Genomic DNA, 17,983 nt, shown 5'->3' on the forward strand with positions numbered 1-17,983 from the left:
TCTTAGTCAGCTAGAGCTGCCATAACAAAATTCAAAAGACTGCTTGGCTTAAACAACAGACGGTTATTACCTTCTAGTTTTGGAGGCTAGAAGTCCAAGATCAAGGTGCCAGCATGGTTGGCTTCTGTTAAAAGCTCTCTTCCTGACTTGTAGATGCCTGCTTTCTTGCTGTTCCTCACCTGGTGGCAGATGAGGGAGGAAGGAAAGCAGGGAGGGAGGAAGAATGAGAAAGGGAGAAAGGCAAGCAGGGAGGTAGAGGAAGAAAGTGGGAAGGGGAGGAGGGAGAGAGAGAGAGGGTGAAGGGTGACCTTTGTTTCTCTTTTCATTAGGGCACTAAGCTCCTCGTGAGGACCCCAGCCTCAAGACCTCATCTAAACCTAGTTACCTCCCAAAGGCCTTATTTCCAAAACTCATAATATTTGGGGGTAAGAGCTTCAATATATGAATTTGGGGGAAAATAATTCAGCCCATGGCACTTATGTTTGAATTTTATATTTTAAATTCAATATGTGTGTGTGTGTGTGTAATATATGAATATACATATATAATTATAATGACAATATAATTATATATTTATAATAATAATTATGATAATGACAATAATGACCATTGACCAAGCAATGGAGTATTTCTGAACTTCTGTGGCTGGTTTTCTCCCTTTAAACATATAGAACTGCAAATCAACACACCCAATTTCATGAAGCATTTCTCAGAATACTGAAGTCATGACTGACTCTGCTATGGTTGAGCAGATGCAATCTTTTAAAATACAGCTGTTGGTGTTGTGTATTTTTGTTTCATGCAAAAGCAGAACCAACTACACTCAGGATCACATAGTTTTGTTATGAGTCACCTAACCTATCCCCCTTCACAGTCTTTTTATCACTCCATTCCTCACCTTCTCTACTAAGTACTTAAGATTTCCTAAAATAACAACTCTTTTTCTGAAACACCCTCTAAATTCATAAATTCTTTCCTCTGTTCATTCAGTTTCCTTTGACCAAGTCATTCGTTTCATAGTATATATTCCAGAAACACTAAAAGCTATATGTTGTATAAACATGTTTTATTTGCCTTTTTCAACTATAAATTCACCTTGTTATCTTTCTCCAACGTGCAATTTAATAGATTAATTGCTGGGCCTCACTCCCAGAATTTCTTATGCAGAAGGTCTGAGGTGGAACCTAAACATTTGTGTTTCTAGTAAGTTCCCAGGTGATGCTAATGTTGCTGGTCTGGGGACCACACTTCAAGAGCTACTAATTAAAATATTTTTAGCCCTTCCAAAATCCAAATGATGTCCTTGGAATAATCCAAGTCATGGAAAACTAAACGAGATTATTTTGACTGGTATGTAGGCTTAGGACAGCAGGCCATACTGAAACATTTTTTAAAAAGTCTGGGAGAACCTGTCTTTAGATTTATTGTAAAGATGCTGGGCACACATGGTTCACATTAATTGGCTTCTTTTATACCTTGGCACATTGTTAACTATCCTACACGTGTTCTTTCTGCACGTGAAAACCCTCATTTTTCTGCATGTGAAAAAATTCATTTTTGAATTGTGTGTTGAGTAACTGACCATATTTCTGTCTTTGGGTTGATTCTTAGGAAGCCCAGAGGCAAATGCATAGCCAATTTCTAATAAATCATGTGAGGAATTAAATTATTTGTGCATTAATTTTATACTTGGCTCTACCTTCTATTATTTATTCTGATTTTTCCTTCCCCCCATCAACCTCCTCTTATTTTTATGTTTTTCCTTTTTGTATTCTTATAGGGTTGCTTATTTTGGAAGAGAAGAATGATAAAGGTTATGAAATTAGCAACCAGCTTAGCCATCAAACAGATAAATGCAGGACAACCCAGATGATGTCAAAATTAGTAAGATGAGGTTCAAATAAATTCCACTGAGTATAACATAGAGAATTTGGGGATCTATTGCATTTTCCCTGGAGTGTTACCCTTATTACTTGGTTAGAGTCCCACTATTCTTCAACAGTGAGGTTTGCAGTATTTCATTGCTAATTGAGGTTTACCTTGAGTTTCACAGAGTATAAACTGGGATTGCTTTCCAGGAGAGCACAACCCACCAGGTCCAGGATTCTCTCTTTTGCAAGGAAATGGAGGTGGGGAAGTACCTCATAAATCTAAGTGATTGTGCTTCCTGTTATACATCTGGAATGTTGTATTTATTATTGTATAGAAAACTAAAAAAAAAAAAAAGTGGAGTAGTATTCAAGGTAGATTATTTTTACTTGTTCCACTATACCGTGTTTAATTAGTGGGGGGTGGGGGGAACGCTGCCAAAGCAAATGAGGAGGGGCTTGTTTTCTGGTGTTGTTGTTCAAGGTCTTCTTGCTCACGTGTCAGTGAAATAGTCCCCATATATGGCTGCAATCTTGTTGATTCTTTTAAACAAACATTAAGTCAGACAGAGGGAAATCATTTCCATATTTCATGCAGAAAATACATATGTTTTCTATCAAAATTTTGGGAGATTTTTTTGTTTAATTGAGGAGATTAATTTACTAGCATGTTTCATGTTTCTCTACACTGTAATTTGTTTTTAATTACACATGAATACCATATGTAGTTCATTGACACTCTTTATTAATTCTTGAAAGTAAATTTACTCACCACTCATGTCACTTGTATCATGGGGTGTGTGTTCCTTGTTAAGTGATTCCTTTCTAATTTCTAAATAATTAGCTAATTAAGGGCACGATCCTAGGGTTCTTAGGCAAGGATAACACCCACTGGCTTGAAGACAGCAGGATTTGCTTTTATTGTGGATCACAGTGCTGAGTATCCTTATCGTGTTGTTTTTTCTAATTAAAGTCGTATTCATATTTGCAAATGTTCACCTGTGAAAATAAACTTGTTAAACAAGCTTCTGGGTTTCTGTATTGCGAAGGTGGTTAAGTCACTGATGGTAGATGCTGGAGAATCTCAGTGGATTCTAGTTAGCACCACTGATCAACACTGTACTGTATCTAAAACCCGGGCTAGCCACCTTGCAAACATCTGTAGCTGATCATAGGAACAGCAATAAATCAGACTAAACATCCTAACCCAGGGACACTAACCTTACTACTGCAAATAAAAATGATAATGATGATAATAGCTTATAGTTTTCTAGCACTTACTATATGTCAGACACTGTTACATATATTATGTAAAACTCAGTTAATCATCACCAAAAACTGTTGGAGTTTGTATATGTCCCAATAAGAGCCGTTTAATAAGATCATTATTTAAAAGACATCACATTTCTGCAAATAACAGAGAAGTATTTAAATGCACAAGAAATACCAACATTGACCTACCAGAGTATGTTTGACTCTGACCTGTTCTTTGACATAGAATTTGAAAAGGAATGGTGTGATTCCTTCATCTATCACAATTTATTTTATTAGTTGGTGAGATTTTCGTGGGAAGAACACCTAATGCTGCATTGGGCCGAGTGAACCAACTGTCCATCAAGTCTAATGGGAGAACATTTCCCCTAGTTCAGCTGGGCTGATACAGAAGGTGAGATTCTCTGTGTTTATTTCCTGTGTGCTTTTAAAGTGGAAAAGAACCACCGGGCTATTTAACTTTCTATTCCATACTCTATATTACTCCCATCCGTTACTGAATTCAAGCTATCGCTGCTTCTCATTTAAATCAGTATGTTAACGTGGGAGCTGGTTCACTTTGTCTCTGGCCTTCCACCTTTCCTGTTACTCCTTACCAGGAGTCTTTCCACAGCACTTCTCTGAGCAAGCAGCCTCCTGACAGGAGAACCCCAGGTAAACCCCATAGTTTCCAATAAAAGACGCAAGGCATTGGCAAGGCATTATAATGCCTTTGCAGCATGGCATGATTTTGATCTCCCACCCCTTACTTACCTTTTCACACTTGCCCCCCACTTGCGTGGGTGCTGTTCTGACAGCCGTTTACACTGGGCCTTACAGAAGCACTGAGTACGTGCTGGACAGCCATCTCCTTCACTTTGCTTCTGCTCTTACTCTGCCTGGTGTTCCTCCTCTTCCTCCCATTAATATAGAATGAGATGCTACCAACTCCATGTCTAAACCTCATCACCTCCTCCAGGATGTCCTTCCTGACTATCATCATTAGTAAAACTCCTGTTGCTCTAGGCTTCAATTCACGTCTCCCAGGACTTATTCTGATCTGTCACATAATTATTTTTTTACATGAACGACTCACTGTCGGATTAGGAATTCTTTAAAAACGGTAATTGCCCCCGACTGTGCATCTCCCCCCCCCCCCCCCGCCACTATGTACATCTCACATGCCTGTGCTTGGCCGGGCAGCACTCTGCAGCTACTGGAGGCCACAGGACCATGTGTAGGTGAGCAGAGTTGTTCTTCCATGTGGACAGTATCTTTATTTTATCTTTGTATATCTTTTATCTTTAATTTGCCTTTACTTGTAACAGTGCTTACATAGTATATTAATAGGAATGCATCATTCTGCTTTTAGATTAATAGCCATCCCTCAATCAAATGTAACTTCTTTAACATAGAGTTCTTGTCTTTTTCATCACTTATTTGTCCTGGGTACTCCGCATCCAGAGGGGCTACAGAGCACCTCCGGAGCCAGACTGTCTGGCTTCGCATCTCCACTCTGCCTGCACCTAATGCTGTAGCCCTGGGCAAGTCAGTTCACCTCTCTGACTTTCAGAGGACGTCTGTAGAATGAGGAAAGTGACCATGTCCAACCTCGCCAGGTTGTTGTGAGGCTTAAATATTATGTGTACAATGGCTAGGGTCATGCCTTGCCCCGAGCAGGCCCTTGAGACCTGTCCTTGGTTCTTGTCGTGCTGGGGGTGCCTTTCCCATCTCTCCTGGACCCCACATGCTCCCACACATTTCCCCTGGCCTTGGGTCCCTCATGGTCCAAAGGTAATAGAGACTCTCCTGAAGGTCTGACTAGAAGCTCCCAGAAGACAATTCCTGATCAGTTCTAGAGGAAATGCCTCTTGCGTTAAATAGATTCCTGCCAATGTTCAAAAGGGCTTCTTCTTCTAATTATTTCTTTAACTACCTCTGTCCCATCTGACTATATTCCTTCTGCGTTGCTCAGGCAAACTCTAAGAAGAGCCTGAGCAAACAGGTAGGCCTTTCAACTTGTACCCTGAATGCACAACTAAATCCAGAGCTAATGAAGTTCATTCAGATTAAAAGCACTTCATATGCCTACGACAGCTCTTTATATAATGCAGTTAGGGGTAGAAAATTCATGGTATTTCATGCCTACTTATATGCTTTTCATGTGAAAAGATACAGTATAATAAAAGTAGAGGATTACTCATGTTAATTTATTATATTTTGCTGATATAGTCACATCAAGGGCTTAAGGAATATACTTCCACAGCAGTACAAATGAAGGAAGGATGGTTTAAGACATGGTGCATAAATGCTCTCCTTCTTGCCGCTTTTAATGACACTTCATTTAGAAATACACCCTCTTTCATATGGCTAACACTATTTTCAAAGTAGACTTCTTTAGGAAAAAACACTATAAAATGCATTGAGCTGATTGTTTAGTAAAAAATTTGAGAAAATTATCCTCATATAAACGTACTGAAATGTAACAAAAAATGAAAGGCAGATGCCCCATAATTATCCTCAGTGTTAATTTTTAGAAGAAATCTATTGTATATACCAATTTAGTTTACTTAACACATTTTATATGACATGTAAATAAAAAGAACTTTATTTAATCTTAATTGGGTGGGTTTGGTGCCTTTGGAATTATAATTGGAGCAAATTACATTTAAATAAAACAAAAACATTTTGTACTCTCTTTCCACTAAAAAAAAAAAAATCTTGGAAATATCTTTGATATGAATCAACAAACAAAATAGTGAGCACCTACCTACACAAAACACTAAGTTGGGGTGGGGTGGGAGTTGGAACAGAACCAATTCCCAGGGAATCAGTAATCAAATTAGACATCTTGTAAATTGACATACACATATCAACGTAAGTAACTGTGTAAGTCAGTATGCAATGCAGTCTAAGTTAAGAGTGCAGATAATAAGTGCTAGAAGAATTCAGAGGAGGAAAAATACTGCAGTGGGCGTGAAACACTTGGCAGTCTTCAGAGATGAGGTACTATTTCAGTTGACAATAGATTATATTTAATAAGCAGAGAAAAGGGAAAGGATGTATCTGATCAAAAGGTGCAATGGGCAGAGGAAGACTGAGTAGGAAGCAAATGAACTTTAAGGTGCATGGGTCCCTCTCCAAATCTGTACTCTATGTTGTATTCATAATTTCCCCCCCTCCCTCCTTCTGATCCTTCTTAAAGATCTCCCAAGTTGCATGAACTTTAGACCTCTGTTTATTTGATAAAGAACCAAAGTTGATGGGGAAAAATGATTTCCTGTTAGGACAATAAATGGACTAGTCTTCATTTAGCAGAAGGTCCTTGATCAAAGTGGCCCAGGGCAATGACTAGAAGTCTCTAGACTGTTTATTTCCCCTCAAAATTCATCTGTTGAAACCTAATCCCCAATGTGATAGTATTTGGAGGTGAAGGGTTGGAAAGTGATTAAGTAATAAGGGTGGAGCTCTCATGAATGTAATTAGTGCCCTTAAATATAGGAGAGATCATAGGGATCTCCTTTCTCCTTTTTACCACATGTGGACACAGTGAAAGGAGTCATCCATCAATGAGGAAGCAGATTCTCAGTAGACACCAAAACCATCTGTGCCTTCATCTTGCTCATTATACCTTCAGAACCACGAGATAAATTTGTTATTTATAAACTATCCACTCTGTGGTATTCTGTTGTAACAGCCCAAGATGACTAAAGTCAATAGGTTAGGACCAAACTGCTTAAGTCATTCCTTTTCACACTAAATACTAAAATACTAAGTCACTTGAAAATTTATCCAGTGTGCAAAGGGAAACCACCAAAAGATTTTAAAAGAATGAATATTAATTGAGCTCTTAAAATATATATCAAAGACTGACCATCATGAATCTCTTATAGGCTGTGTCAAGGTTGTAATGGAAGTAAGTGGTGGCGCTGGGACTCTAGAACACATCCTCTGACTCTATGTAACATCGTCTCCCTATCCATGCAACAGAGGAGTGGGAAGAATCTGGCAGTGACAGCCAAAGTAAGATGAGTGTGAGAAGAAGAAGGAAGAAGGGAAAATGAGGAAGTAGAAGAACAGATCACCAGAGATGGGAATCTAAAGAACTGAATGCTATGAAGTGTCAAAGCCTTTCCTATTGTCTGGGGAGCAATGAAATAGGCAAAAGAAATAACCACTCTGGGTTAAAGACACCAAAATCACAGGGGGAAAAAAAAGTTTAAATCTTAGTTATACTGAAAATACCTTCTTGATTTCTTAATTTTTAACTACAGAAGATGTGGTGGTCTCTTTTTAATAATAGACTACTATATCCAATTCTCATTAGATACTTCTTGTACTTGTAATTACTTTTGAACATGTTTTACTAGATTATAACCTGTGGAGGGCAGGGTCTGTGGCTGCATTAGCAGAACTAAATACCTTGCTATAAGTGTTATTATTTACTTGTTAATGTTAATACTCACTGAAAACATACAAACACACTTCTGTGCATGGCCAATCCCATTATAGTCATTTTGATCTCTCAAGAATGGCTTTCTTTTGGGGCACCTGGGTGGCTCAGTGGGTTAAAGCCTCTGGCTTCTGCTCCAGTCATGATCCCAGATTCCTGGGACAAAGCCCTGCATCAGGCTCTCTGCTCAGCAGGGAGCGTGCTTCCCCCCTCCCTCTCTGCTTGCCTCTCTGCCTGCTTGTGATCTCTGTCTGTCAAATAAATAAATTAAATTAAAAAAAAAAAAAGAAAGGCTTTCTTTTCCAAAATCATTTTTGCAATATAAAGGTATTGAGGAAGAAGACAGTGGCTTTAGAGTCAGTCAACAATCAGGCCAAATGATTTTAGAAAAGAGAAGCATACGGAATATGCTAAAGAGAAGCTACCTGGCAATCACATGACTGAGAGCCGTCAAATGGGACCTTCAGTGCTTTGGAAAGTTTTGTCAAAAAGACTAACTCATGATTTTTAAACAATTTCTTTGGTCTCCAATCTTTCATCTTGTAGGAAGATGATCTTTATCATACTGAGTATATCGTCCCCCTTTTGAATATTATGTATTGGTTCTTGGCAACTAAGAATTTTTTTTTTTTTAAGATTTATTTATTTGAGGGGGGGAGAGAGAGAGAGAGACAGGGAGGGGCAGAGGGAGAAGGTGAGAGAAAATTTAGCAGACTGTGAGGTCAGCACAGAGCCTGATGCGGGGCTGGATCCTACCACCTGAGATCATGGCCTAAGATCATGACCTGAGACAAAACCAGGAGTCAGACGCTTAACCAACTGTGCCACCCTGGTGCCCCTCCACAGCTTAGATTCTAAAGAAGCAGTATAGTAATTATAAGTGAAGGTAGAGTCACACAAAACAGCTGAAATCACAGCTCTATCACTAGCTGTCATAGGCAAGTTTTTTTGTTTTTGTTTTTCTTTAAGTAAGTCTCAGTTTCTCTTTGTCTTTACCTCACTTAAATGGCTATAATGAGAAGTTAACCAAATAAGCAATGGATATGGGCAGAACACAACCAATACTCACAATGTATTAGTATTTGTATCAGTAAAGAGTTTTCAGAGAAAAAGGCCAATAGGAGTGAAGGCGGGAGAGAAGGAGGAAGGAGGAAGCGGGGGAGGGGAAGAAAGGAAGAAAGAGAGGAAAAGAGATTTTAAACAATTGTTTCAAGTCTGAAATTTGTAGGGCGGACCAGCATGCTGGATTATAGGGCAGAAATATAGGCAGCATTATTATGTTATAATCTTGAGGAAGAATTCCAGCATTCTGTCTTCTCTAAGAAACCTTCAACAGATTGGATAAGGGCCACCCACATTATGAAAGATAATCACATCCACACACCTTCATAGCAGCATATCTAGAGTCTGACCAAACACCTGGGAATTCTAACCTAGCCAAATGACACACAAAATTAACCAAGATGGTATTATTTTACTAAGGAACAAAACTGACTTCCTTATAATTGCTTGAAAATGTGTGCTTTCTCTTGCCTGTGTCTCCTTTACAGATCACCTTCTGCTTTATCTGCCCCTACTCCTCTGCATGGCAAACTTATACTAATCTTCCAGGTCTCAGGTAATTTCTTAAATTCTTTGCTCAACTTTCATTATTATTCCACACAGAATCTAGTGCATCTCCTGTGTTCAAACAGTGCTTTGTATAATCCTCTTGAAAGCAAACCATATAAAATTGGATTGTCCCTTTCTGTTTTTATATTCTTGGCACACATTTAGTTAGTATAGAGTAAAAATTTGAAGATTCAAATGAATTTTTCAATTATAGAAAGAAAAGAGGGACGGAAGCAAAGGAAGAACAAGGAAGAGTAGAAGGAAAGCAGAAAAGGGTTATTAATTTCTTTCTACAACCTGTTCTTGGACATCATTAGCTGCCTACAATCTTTTTATCCTTCCCATTTGACTCAGAGGATGAAACATGATAAAGTATTTACCTACAAGCTTCTTAAACTTGAGAACAATGTGATATATGATATATATATATGTATATGTACATATATATATACAACATAAGTACTCCCCAAAAAACTATCACAGAGCTGAAGATTTTGTGGTAGGACCTGAGATTAAGATAAAAACTGATCCTACTTTAATTTTTTAAAAACATTTTTTTGTTACTACTTTCCATGAAAAATTAGGTAACTCTAAAATATTTTAGTAGACATCCCATCATGTGTTACATGTCTTTATCATGTTTAATGTGAAAATCAAGCCTGAGCCACCATAACTATCTTTTTGTCAATGCCTTCATGCAGATAATTCCTGGATATCCTACAAGTAAGAGGTCATAAAAACCATTTTCTGGGATGATGTTATTATGTGTCACACGAAAAGACATCACTTATAGGTAGATCATTCATGTTGCTGCCTTCTGAATGGCTGAGTCATCTCAGCTGGTTTATCTCCTGGTCACCTGCTCTGCAATCAGTTTCAAACATGATTTGCTATTGGACCCTATGTATTGGACCCTATGTAGTTGACTGTTGACACCAGGGAAGTCAAAAAAACTCCTGTATTGTTTCTACTTACAAAAGAGGCGGCACATTATGCAAAACGTGGCCTCTGGCAGTGAGAAATCTCAGAACACCCTTCATTCCCCATCTGCAGACAAAGGACGGACCAAACACTTTTGGGCTCTATATACTGCAGTATCATCCAAGAAGCGTGCTCAGTCTTAGAGAAGAGAGATAAATGAGCCTAATGACTAGTCAATGAACAAGGAGAACTTTTTGTTGTTGCTTTACTTTAAACTTAGAATTAAGCTTTAGCTTCTAGCATTAATTTCATCTCAGTGACCCTATTTCTAAAAACGAAATACTGCTCTCTCTTTAAGTCTTTGTTATTATCTTTGAATTCTGTTGAGGTGAGTTAACAGAATTACGATACGGGGCTGTTATGACAGGAGGTAAATTCTGAGCAGTCACTGAAGACCTTGGAGAAAACAGGACACTGAGAAGTAGGGGTGGAGAGAGAGAATCGGAGAGGGAGATTGTTTTCCTCTCTGGGCCCTTGAAACTAGCATCTTTCACACATTACTTTTATTTTCATTTTTCAGTCATCAGCACTTAACCTTGCTTTTCTGAAATGAAGATGTTGTTTTAATTAATGGTTCTGTTAACTGTGGATGGTGTTGTCCTCCTTTAAATGCAATTTTTTCAATTGTCTTAGATATGAGTTTTAGGGTCATTATGAGTTGGAGGGTTTTTTGTTTTGTTTTGTTTTTTTGGTTGGCTGGTTTGGTTTGATTTCATTTTGGGTTTTTCTTTCTCTTGGCTTAGTTCTGATCACAGGACAGTTCTTTATCCTTCTGCTTCCCTAAGCCCATAATTTGCATAAAACCATAATTCGGATACTCTGAATTTTAGCTTCTTTCATGAGCTCAGGGCCCTAGGCATCCCCTTGCTTCAAGCAGTAGAGCTGGAACAGAGGAACTGAGCCCCTACCCCCACTACCAGCTTCTGGCTCAGGGGCCCAAAAGTCATTTATATTCAGCCACACTTTCCAATTTTTCTAGTCCAAGGAAATGTTTGGTTTGTTTTTGAACCAGGCTTTGTGTTGGGGTGTTTTCTTTTTATATTTTATCTTTCACTTTTAAGTGATAAGAGTGGAGGAATGCTTCAAAATAGCTACTGACAGAGCCATTGTGACCAGATGTCCCCAGGGTCCGTACATTATCAAGAGTTCTTTGATATTGAGCCATAGACTGAAAATAGGTTAACTATCCTCTGATGATTCAATGGTTCTCAAATTTTCATATGCCTAAGGGTCACTCAGGTCTTTGTTACAAAGCAGATTCCCAGACTCCATCTCTAGAGATACTAATTCAATATGGTTGGGTGGGAGGAGGGGAGTGGAGCCTACACTTCTACAGTTTTAATCCACGGAAGTGATTTGGTCTGTTCCAACAGTGGATAATTGATGGATTCTCAGAAACCAATAGCTTGAGTATATTACAATTCCAGCATGAAGAGGGCTGGTTACAGTGGCAGAGAACTCTATTCTTCTGCATTGGACAGCTATCTGTGTGACCCTCCAAGAATCAGGACATCCTGTGAAGAAAGGGAAGAAAGAACACTAATGACTATAGCTCCAATGGGAGCAACAGAGAGGAGCGTAGCCAGCACGTTCAGTCAAATTCTGTGTCGCGTGGTTAACAGAAGGGTATCTTAAATCAGAGATGCAACACAAAGGAAAAATTTTATAGAAGTTTAATGTACTCCTATTTAATATCTTAATATAACTGTAGTAAGAATGTTTGTCTTATATGCTAGAAATGCCCATGAGTATGGAAAAACAGAAAGAGATTACATTACTCAACGATATTCTATGAAATAATCTTTTATGGGGATTAAAATTGGATGGATTAAGGTGTTATATTTATGCTGAAGAGAACTTGACTAATAAGTGGCTTAATGACAGTGATATGAAACAATGAAGAAACAGTACATAACAGGTAGCTGATGAATTCTTCACTATACTGATGTGAAAGTTCCTCACCACCAATAAAATGGCAAAGCCTTTTTATCTATTTGCATGTCAAATTATAAAACGAGTGAGTGACTAGTCTCAGGATCTTCTGGCTTGCAGTGGCTAAATGGCTCCAGGCCCATCTTGTGAAACGTTAGTGCAAAAGAACAGACCTAACCTTGGGAAATGACAATTAGATCACTCTACATGTTTATGTTTGTGTGTGTGTGTGTGTCCCTCTGCCAAAAGATGTGTCAGAGAGTTCTAAAATTGAACGAGTTATGATAATGCCTTAACAAAACAGACCTTAGTTGCTATAAATGTTCTCTATGCCTTCTGCTCTCCAAATCGTTTTATATATAAATGGAAGAAAAGGCCCCAAACTTACTTGGTTTTTCTATTTTCTACTACAATCTAAATGGGCTGGGGTGGGGGGCATGGCGTTTAATTATGGAACACAGACCAGTTCTTCCATAGCTTTAGCTCAAGTGTCTCCTGGTGCACAGGCACATTATCTGTGATCCTGCCATAGAAGTTTAATTCTGAGGAAAGGCTGGCTGACAGGTGTTTTATAAAACTTGGCTATGGTTTTCTGGTCCTCCCAGCTAACAGAGAAGCTGAAGATACCTATCTGCAAAAGGAAGATCTGACTGGAAAAAAAAAAAAAAAAAAGTGTGTGTTGGGGGGTTATTTAGTGCATCTCCATAGGAAAATTTCAATTCACAGAAATAATAGATTTTGAATACTGCTCTCCAGGAATACACAGTCAAAAAAGTGATATGAGAGATTTCAGACTTTTAGTATAGTCATCAGAGTCCTTAAGACTGGCGAATTTATCTGAAGTATCAAGAAATGTATGCCATCCTTTATGAGCAAAATACTGCACACACTCCAAAATTTCTTTTTTTTCCTTTTCCTTTTTTTTTTTTATCAGTAATATACTTCTGATAACTGTCATTTATTTTTTATAACTGTGGCAATGTATATGGAAATTTCTGCTGACTAACCAAGGAAGTGAAAAGTAAAATGAGGAAACAGAGCATGTCTTTTGACAGACTGACTTGAAAAGTATTGTGTCTACATATAAACGTGCCAGATTAAAACCCTGACCTTCATGGATGTGGTGTCTGAGTGACTTCATGTGGAGGCAACATAGTTAGTTCAGTGGCTCATATATGGGATTTACAGACAGATCTTGGATCTGCTGGGTTTAGGCTGTAACTTTGTACTGAATGTATGACCTTGAACTTAATAGGATCCTCTCTTATCTGAATAAAGGAATTATGCAAGATGACTAGCACAGGGCCTGCCCTCTAGCTCCCCTGGAAGTGTGTGCTAGGTGGAAAAGGGAGAAGGAGTGGTAGTGGTATAAAGGGGGAAGGGTGAAAAGAGAAAAACAACTGAATTCAGACTGTTCAGAACACAAGTGATTAGTTGTCTGAAAACCCATAGTGGCAGACCAGGACATTCACTGCTTGTATTTGCAAGAAGAGAGTTGCTGCCCAGTTGCCAGGAATGTTGTCTTTACACAGCCTCCCCTTGTCAAGGCCAAGCTTCACCTTTCCTGGGATGGTCCATATCCCACCACTGATGAAGGCAGAAGTATGAAGTCCAGGTTTGCCAGCTTATTGGGACATATATTCTAGCAGTTGACCAAAGCTTCTTGGGCTTTTATTATAGTTCAATTTGGCCCATCATCCAACCCTACTTCCCTCTATTCCCTTCCATAGGTATGGACCTCTAATAAACACCCTCTACTCAAAACAAGTCTCCATCTCAAAGTCTGGAGAACCCACTCTGTGACACAGAGTACAAACTCTGACACAGCTGTAGAGCATTAAAGTTTTAGGAAGCAAGCATACTAGACGTTGTCTTTTATATCTCCACATTCCATGCCACTTTGGAGCAGAAAGTTTGTGAGATTCATAAAACAACGTGGTTTTACAAAACCTCTGTGAATGCTTATCTGACTACTCATTGTGCAGAATTCTTACAAAGTAATGTCTACATATCCAAGATACACAAATGGTGGCTAAAACTACAAACAAAAGGATGGTTAGGTGACAGAGATAAATGGTTGCTATTGTTGTGGCAATCATTTTGAGAAATCTTTCCCAGTAGCAGTGATAGATTTGCATGGGTTCATTACATCCTCTCTCTCTCTCTCTCTTTTTTTTTTTTGGTCTTTAACATTGCATTTTTCTTCTTCTTCTTCTTTTTTTTTCTTGTCTTCTGCTTCCAAGTATAGACATTTGCTAGGTGGCATGCTGGGTTGGGGCTATAATCCCTGACCAAGGAATTTAGTGACAATTGATGACCTATTTTGGGATTATTCTTCAGGGTGAGCTAATCATAACTGATGGCACAGCTGTGTCAAAAATATCTCCACTGAGACCTTTTATCTAGAGCTTCCCTGCTAGGTCTGTGGCAGAATATAGTAAATGTTGTTATTATTATATAAATTATGGAAAAGCTAATAAAACATTCATCTACCAGCAAATAGTGTGAACCAGAAGGACTTGGGCCTCTTCTACTTGCTTAGTACAGCAGAATTAATTGAAGTCAGAGGGTAATATGGTCAAAGAGTACCAAGGTATCAAGGTTGGGTTGTCAAGGTGGGTTTGGTAAGATATCATTTTCTTATAGAGCAGAAGATAAAATAAAAAGATGTCATTTCAACAACGTAAGAACTAAATCAGGTCACCAAAGTAAATTCAAGGTTGAGAATCCAGAGATATAAATAAAGAGGTATAGGAGAAACCACAGAAAGGTCATATTAGTAGCACAATAATAATGACGTTTAATGAGCATTTGGTATATGTTGTCCACTGGGCTAAGCAGTGTACCTGGATGAGGCAACTATTATTATTACCTTTATTTCACTAGGCTTGGAGAGGTTAAGTAACTCATTCAGTCACACAAGTAATGAAGGATGGAAGCAGGATTTGGTTAGAACATATTTGGAGTCCATGATATTAAGCATTATGCGTCATTGCCTTTACATGGAATGACCCAAGAAATAGATTTGTAGGACAGAAGGGAAGTGTCTTACAGGACTTCTCATTTTAGTGTATGTGCTGCTGAAACAAGCACAGGACTTCTTCTTTTTTTTTTTTTTTTAAAGATTTATTTATTTATTTATATGACAGACAGAAATCACAAGTAGGCAGAGAGGCAGTCAGAGAGAGGAGGAAGCAGGCTCCCTGCTGAGCAGAGAGCCCTATGTGGGGCTCGATCCCAGGACCCCGGGATCATGACCCGAGCTGAAGGCAGAGGCTTTAACCCACTGAGCCACCCAGGTGCCCCAAGCACAGGACTTCTAACAGTTCATTCTACTTGGTAGTGTTTTTGTTAGGCCTTTAATGCTGAGTTCTCTTGGTTAGAAAGAGTATTGATCTAAGTTAATCAACCTGAATAACATTTTAGTCTGCATGTACAGTAAAGTATCACTTTTAGAAAAAGATCATCGTTGATAAGTTTTCATTACACAAAATTGCTATTTGCTTGATCCCACTCTGTCAGTCGAGGGCATTTCTATAATAATATAGGATAATTGTATATAATATTATATATAAGATATACTATATAATATAATATAGAACCTCATAAGCTTCAAGAAGATAATAAAAATATTCATTATAAATGATCTAGCCAAGTATACCAAGAGATAGGCATACATCATCCATTATACAATTACCATAAGCATATAAAACAAATTATTTAGAGTGGGATCTATTATGAGTTTTTAATACCAAAGTGGATAAAACTTTTCACCAAATATAGTTAGAGAATTTCTCTAAAATAAATCTATTCTAGATCTCCTCCTCCCTAGCCTCATCCTTGGATCAACTGTGTTCTGCTCATCTTCTCCCTTATAACCCCTAACGTTTTTTCCTCGAACATCTAACTCTAGCTCTGTTCCTTCACCATAGAAGGAAGTAGTTGTACAGTCCCAAATGAAATGGTCCATCCATAAGCCAGCCAAGCACTCACTCAACACACAAGGACAATCTTACTTCAGATTCAAGTGATAATTCCAACTACACTGAGTCTTTCTGAGCATGCACGTACATGTGCGTGTGTGTTTCTGAGATGTGTTCACTATTTGACTTCACTCATCCCCTCAACTTTGTTTGGACTCTGGGGTCCGCCTGGTGACCGCCTCTTACAGTGGTAAACAAACCTGTCCTTATCCCATCTCTTTTTCCCTACCCTCCATGGTCCCTCAGTTTGTCTAAACCTATTGTCTTAGGCCCTGCCCTCCCACATAACATACACCTTTTCTTCTCCTCGCTCACCTCTGAGAGCTCTTGATGTTCTACTGCTTCTTAGCCGTGGAAGTTCCAGATCCTAGCTGGCAGTTTTCTGAGTGGACCACCTAAGACCCAAGTAGGTAACGCGGCTCCCACACACTACTTATGGGAAAAGAGCCTCTGTTGTTTTATGCTCAGAGATGATAGGTAGAGGCAGTTTCCTGTGTCTCTGCCTGAGCTGTGACTATGATGTAGGTGTCTTAATTACTATCTTGAGTCACTATAAATAGAATATTCACTAACCCGAAACTTTTCATAATACTTGCTCAAAAACAAATGAACATTCTTTATGAATAAAAACTCAGGTAGATGACTGTTTAATCATTTTATGTTCACGTGGGTATGTGGGTGGGGAAGGGGTGAGGTCCGTACTTGCCCAGAAATTGCAAACTTTCTGTACAAATTACTTTTAAAAACAAATTTCAAAAGTGAAGTGATGTTTTTAGAACCACATATTCATAGAAGTTTTTTAATTAGGAGAAAACATATTTTAGTCATTTTCTCAGAATTCATTCATCTGCAAATGGGAAGAAAAAGGAAAAGCTGAACTGTGAGGTCATTGATATTCTTTCCAGGGCTAAGATCCTATGATAATAAAATACCTTGTGAGTGTTGCTTAAACAGTAACAAAAAAATCCAGAGAGCCTAATGTATTCGGCTTATTCATTTTTTTCAATCATTTTCTATTCTGAAACTGTTGAAATGAATTACTATGTAATACCTTTTTGTATTATGTAATAGCTGACTTTATTAGAAACCACCTTCTGGTTTCTGGTGAACATTTGCCCATATTGTGAAGTCATCATACAATCTGGCACAGTGGACACCTTATATGTAGAAGAAATTTAGGACTACAGTCATATTGCAGGTCATAACTAATATATTTTGGCAAAAAAATGTTTAAATGTTTATTCTTCTTTTATTAAAAATCATATATTTACAGTAGGCCAGAAAGGTGCTGAGACTATATTTGTTTTGTAACGAAAAGTCATCACACTGCCATATGTTTCCCAAACTAGAGCTCTGCATTAGAAGGCTGTATTCAGAAGGACACAAATTAAGTATCTTAGTGCATGATTTCTCATGCAAATGTACATCTAAAAGGATATTTTTTTCCTATCAAGACAATGCTATCTTGTTAGAATCAAATATGGTTAAAAGAAAAATGTCCTAACAACATCCATTGAAAATTGGGTCTTTGTGCTATCAAAAAGCTAATGATAGCATGATGAAAACCCAGCTATAATGGTACAAAAAAGTTCATAATTATGCTGATATAAACATGATAATGTTTATATGTCTAGAAAAAGTGTACCGTTTTATTACTTACTAGCATTAGTGACAGAACACTTAGAGATATGTTTTAAAAGAGGTATATGTGGTTTTAGCTGCATGACTCCCATTAAGGTCAATGAGAATTACATGGTTAAAGCATGGTACACCATTTTGAAAAATTATCCCAGAGGGCTCTAATATGGCTTTTTATGACTTACTCATGCAAATCCTTTTATTTTCCAATAGCTCTTTGGTGTGGCAGAGTAGGTTATAGGCATTATTTCTTTTAAAAAAATAAA

General features: G+C 38.1%; 1 long non-coding RNA gene across 8 annotated transcripts in view; it reads left to right on the forward strand.

Moving 5' to 3' along the window:
* Window positions 1–17,983, forward strand: part of LOC101679517 — a 66,430-nt gene that overhangs the window by 11,092 nt on the left and 37,355 nt on the right. For 2 of the 8 annotated variants that reach the window (XR_001177387.2, XR_001177396.2), the window contains 3 exons: window positions 330–425; window positions 3,420–3,534; window positions 7,013–7,686. This is a non-coding gene — a long non-coding RNA (uncharacterized LOC101679517). Of the gene's footprint in view, window positions 1–329; window positions 426–1,780; window positions 1,885–3,419; window positions 3,535–7,012; window positions 7,694–9,122; window positions 9,191–17,983 lie in introns of those variants that run through there. The other 6 variants (XR_001177391.2, XR_001177390.2, XR_001177392.2 and 3 more) reach the window with 6 other exon arrangements.

This window comes from Mustela putorius, unplaced genomic scaffold (assembly GCF_011764305.1).
Source record: "Mustela putorius furo isolate JIRA1106 unplaced genomic scaffold, ASM1176430v1.1 tig00003845_pilon_pilon_pilon, whole genome shotgun sequence".
Classification (NCBI taxonomy): domain Eukaryota; kingdom Metazoa; phylum Chordata; class Mammalia; order Carnivora; family Mustelidae; genus Mustela; species Mustela putorius.